General features: G+C 36.3%; 1 long non-coding RNA gene across 1 annotated transcript; it reads left to right on the top strand.

Annotated features, from left to right (window-relative positions):
- Positions 1 to 3,135: 3,135 nt before the first annotated feature.
- Positions 3,136 to 4,705, top strand: LOC106957602 (uncharacterized). The gene is made up of 3 exons (XR_001426985.1): positions 3,136 to 3,242; positions 3,749 to 3,796; positions 3,891 to 4,705. It is a non-coding gene; the product is annotated as an uncharacterized LOC106957602 (long non-coding RNA).
- Positions 4,706 to 5,405: the final 700 nt, after the last annotated feature.

The raw sequence follows: 5,405 nt of genomic DNA, 5'->3' as shown, positions 1-5,405 counted from the left end.
CTGCACAGGTCCGTTGTTCCAGCATTCACCCTCACAGTATTTAAACTCTTCTCCTACTCACATTCCTGGCTGGATCTTCCTGTTAATCCCATTTGTTCCTTGTTGCCCTCTGGTTGTGCTCCTCATGTTCCTGGTTCCTGTTTTGTTCCTGCTCCGTGTTCATTTGGCTATTTGTAAGTTTTGTTTCATCATATTTATTTTTCATTAAACCTCCACCATCCATTTGACATTTCTGCCTCTCTTTGCCTATTGATCCACTTCAACCTCCACACAACATGACAGAAAAAGTAGATTACAAAACATAAAAGTGGGACTTAAAAGTTGGATTAAAAATGTTTCCAGGAAAGTGCAGTATTTTTTTTTCTAAAATCAAAATCTTTTTCTTATTGCACTTTGCACAATGAAAATATTACTTTCTTGCATAGACTTATGATGACCCAAGTGAGACAATAAACAGCCGCTGGGCCGAAAGATTTCATGGTTATCATTAGATTTTGTGTTATAGTATACTTTAATGGTGATGTGTGTGCATACACAATTATTTCTGTAAATTATATTGGCCAACTGAAGATAAAATTATCACACTAGCAATATAAATGTGTGTACATTTATCTGCTTAAAAAGGAGACACAAACATTTGTCTGATTTAACCTTAGACAGTGAGAAAGTATGTGTGTGTGTGTTTTTATTGGCGTATGTAGATATGTGTTTTCACCTAAAGATAGAGGAACAGACTAAATTTGCTATCTCTATCTACATGCTAACCTCCATAAATAATACAAGCTTTTATCTGAGCAACAATAGACAGATGTTTTGTACTTGAGTTCAAAATTGTAAGAAAAAAAAACTTATCTATTACATATTTTGAAGTTTGAGTGGCAATTATGTATTTTAGTCCAGTGGAGATATAATTGTCTCTCTTTCTGTTTGAGGGGCAATGAAGAGAGGAGCAGCATTATTTCATCATAAAAACACAAAGTCAAGAGGCAGAAAACCACTTTGAAATGTAAAATTCAACAACAAAGAGAACAAAGATGATAACAAGAAAGATTATTTGAATACAAAATATGCAAATGATTCAAGTGCAAGTCACACAAAGACAATCACTTTGTCAACTCCATGCAATAATGTGAAGCAGTTCTCACAGAAAGAATCAGCTGTGTTCAAAATAATAGCAGTCCAACCTCACAAATTCTTACTGTTTTTCTGCATCACAAATAACTTATTTGTCGTCATAGTAGAGTAAAACATAATTAGCCTTGGCAAGCTTTCTGAATATCCGACTAATTTTAATGATCAATTTGAAGGATAATGTTCAAAACAATAGCAGTGCAGATTGCAATAAAGGAGGCCACTCATTCTGTGAAAACACTGTTGTCACACAAGTGACAAGTATTTAGGGGCAAAGGCATCAGATGTTGTTTATACTAATTGTAGTTCATTCTCCCTGAAATTTTGACTAAAACATAGTTTTGAACAATGTTTAGAATGACTCATTTTAGTCAGTTAGCTTTAAATAAGCACTGATTGGAGAAGATAAAACATATGAAGATCAGAAAATATTCTCAAAGGCATTCAAATCAAAACCAAAGTCAGAAATATGTTGGGGGGGAAATATAAGAATAAATGATCAGGCAAATTCCCAAATCTTAATTTGTGCCAAAATGTATGCAGTGAAAACCAAATATGGTGGACAATTGATAGGATTAGTGGAATATTTAATTTTGCTAGACTAGTGAACCTATTCAACACAGATGATGGGCAGTTTTCAGAAACAGGAGATGATAAATATTATGTACAGATGCACAGGGAAGCCAAATATAGAAACATTTTTTAGTCTACACCAGTGTTTTTCAACCCTGGTCCTCAAGGCACACTGTCCTACATGTTTTAGGTATTTCCTAATACCTAAATCAACACATGATTTCAATTGATGGCTGATTAACAAGCTTTTTTCTGAAGTGCAATCATTTAAATGGGGTGTGTTAAAGCAGGGAAACATCTAAAACATGCAGGGCAGTGTGCCTTGAGGACCAGGGTTGGGAAACACTGGTCTACACCGTGATCTATGCAAAATGTAGACCTTAATGTTGCTTTGAACAGGCTAATATTCAATGTTCTTCAATTTCTGTTGATTAAACAATCTTCCCGGCAGTTTTTTGATGTAATGCTTTTGAATAGAATGTATAGAGTTCTTATCAGAATGCGCATATGGAAATAAAACCCTTTATAAAGACTTTAAGCTTTTCTGACATTTACATGCACACTGTTTCTCTTGAACACAGCTGTATGTGTGTAGTGAGTTTATGTGACAGACTTTGACATTTTCCAGACCCACACCTGCAGAAAAACAGAGGTCACTGTGCTTTACAGCTCAGCTCACTGATTGCATCACAATGAATTTCCTTGAGTTGTGTTAACCACCGATATTAAAGTTCTGTTGTCAATGAGGCACGTCCCTGACCAAGTCTATTAGGCTTTTTACGTCAGTCTTGTCACTGTTGCAACACACATTGTGTTTCCTGTGTGCTATGTCCTTTACATTTAAGAGTCTCTCTCCTTGATATTTTTCCTTTGCGATATAAGAGTGGAATTTAGGTCCAGAAACCTTCCATGTCTCTTGTAACAAAGGAAATCCTGCGTTTTACTGAGCATGTGGTGATGTTCAAGGACACAAACAACTTTCTCTCCACAGTAATTCTGAGCAGGGTTGCAAATAGTCCTGGGGTAGTAGAGAGAGGCAAATGTTGATGAATTTTGTATAAGACGTGAGCTGGTGCTTGGAGCTTTGGCCACTTCAACACTCATGGCTCTGCTTGGCACGTGCACTAGTGGCTATTGGCTGCAATTCCTTCCTTGTTGTTCATTGAGACTTGCCATAGGAATGCAGGGAGGGTAGTGCATCGCATTGTGAAGTATGCATCCCTACAGTATATCAGCTTGATAAAAGAAAAGATCCCCAGCTTAACAAATCCTTAATCGTCTGCGCAAAAAAGAGCTCAGCAAGTATATAAAAATTGTGGTAGCCACCATTATTTAACAAAAACATATTGTTTTAGAAAAATATGAATTTATATCATTGTTCATAAAATATTTGAAAGGTATTACAGTAGGTTACTGTGTTCGCAGGTGGAGATGGAAGGAAGTGACAAGGCAGAGGAGGCGATGGAGAGATAAAGGAAGCAGAGCCATGTGAGAGTCTGCATTGAAAAACAAGAGAGGGAATGAAGACAGAAGTTTAGGTAAAAGTGGAAAACGCAACAAAAAAAACAAAAAAAAATAAGGCAAATTAATACCACAAAAAACACTGATGCAAAAGTGCAAAATCTGTTGATTTTCTGAGATTAGTAGACAGAGGCATGCAGATTATTATGCTTAAATTGAGTTTCAGTGGTGGTTGTTTGAATTTAGCAGATCATAATTCCAATTATAAAAGTACTCGCTTTTAAAATGATGCTCTAAACTCATTAAATTTGTAGCACCTGCCTTCTGGATAAGTCTCTTCACATTCCTGTTTTGGGAGGTTTTAATAAGAATCAAGAGGAACAGGAAAACAGAGAGTGATTGATTGAACCTCTACTGCTTGCTTGCACGAGCCAGAAAAAAAAAAAAAAAAAAAACAGATACAACACCGGCTAGAGAGCTGCTGGTGCCAAAGTGAAATGAGCTGTTTATTCAGGTTGCCGAAAAATAACCCAAAACTAAATTAAAAATGTGCCCTGCTAAATTAGATGCCCTGCTTTTCCAGCAGGAGTTACGGGAGCAAGAAGTGATTGGACCATGCAGCAACTCAGGGGTAAATAGAGAGCAGCTCTGTCGATCAGTTCAGTAGTCAGTGACGATGGTGAAAACTGAGGAGTGAAAGCGTGCTTTTGATTCGTCCTGAACAGATGGAAAATTACAGGGTCAGCAGTCGGCACAACGGCAGCCCATTTTCTGAAGCAGACGATTAATGTCCAATTCAACATAGAACGATGTTGCAGGGCAATGTGTGGATGATGTGAAGCAAGGCAGAGAGCAAAGGTGAGAAAGTCGGGTGGTGGAAGGAATTTAAAGCTATGAAAAAAATCAACTTAAATTGCTTCCATGCAGCTGTGTAAAAGAAAAAAAAAAGTGGGTCATCTGTCTTCCACTGTGACTAGTGAAAAAAGGGTTTTTGTACATTGACAGACTTAATAAACTGGAAAATTTAAACTGAGTTAATTGTTTTTCAAGCTGACAATCTGATTAACCATTAGTTAAACTGCTAATTAGTATTACTGAATAATTTGCAAGCCCACCCTTCCTCCTGGTGAAAAAAGTGAAATGTATTACCTGAGCAGGAGTTTGAAGGGGAGAGAATTACTTCACCTGCAACGAAAGCTTGAAAGCAAAAACCAATCAAGGCTTTAAAAAGGATGTTTAATTTTCTTTCAATTCCATTACTGAAAGAGAAAATGAAACTGACTCATTTTCTGTGCGTGTTTTGATACTAAGTACTTTGAAATTAAATGCCTTTATTTTCATATGTATTTGGACAGGAAGGGCACCAGCACCACAGGGTCTCTCTGTGTCCCCCAGTGTGACCAAACTCAGTGCTTTTTGGGTCCGTTTAGCATGCTTCTCACCAACTCCATACCAAATCCTCTTTTTTTTTCTTTTTTTTTTTTATAAACCCCCTGCAATCTCTTGCTCTAGGCATTATTCCTGATCACAGAACTCTGACTTAAACTAAAGTTACCATTTAAAATGGTAAAACCTAAAGCAAGTATAACAAATTGACCATTGTATTATACTTTGAATATTGTCTTACTAAATGACTGTCTGTTGCGAGACCGTCTGTTTCTGTTCTCCCACTATTACTGGGTTTCATCCAAAGTTAACTTTTCAGCCTAAGAAAAGCTTTGATATTTTCACTTAACGCCAACAAAGTGTAGCTTTTATCAGCTGAGGAACATAGAAAATGTTTTAAAATCATAATCCATCACTTTGTAGCCTTGATTGATGATTGTGCAGCTACTGTATGCATCAGTCAGGTGATAGATGGATGTAGAGTAAATCATGAGTCCTTAGGATGTCTTAGTGAACAGACTGTGTCAGTAAACCTTTGAGTTGAGCAATATTCAGTTGAAACTTAATTATATTTGACTTTGCAGTTATGGAATTCCAGGTAGTACCTGTTTTACTCAAGAAGATAGAAATAATGTTCACAATTAGAATATAAAAATTCTAAATAAATAAAACAAACAAAAAAATAAAAAATCCTGAGCATGGATTGAAATCTTTAGTTAAAGAATTTCCAAAAAAAACAACATTTGTAGTTTGTGCTTTATGTGGCACTGTCTGATCTGTCCTCTCAGTAATTACCTGTTTATCTTACATGTCGAGTTTAATCAAGCTGGAGTTTGGAAAAAAGACAGATGGGG

The sequence above is a fragment of the Poecilia latipinna genome, unplaced genomic scaffold (assembly GCF_001443285.1).
Source record: "Poecilia latipinna isolate Pla-1442-1.1 unplaced genomic scaffold, P_latipinna-1.0 Scaffold918, whole genome shotgun sequence".
Lineage (NCBI taxonomy): Eukaryota > Metazoa > Chordata > Actinopteri > Cyprinodontiformes > Poeciliidae > Poecilia > Poecilia latipinna.
Note: the sequence above shows the minus strand (reverse complement) of the source record. Positions and strands in the feature narration are given on the sequence as shown.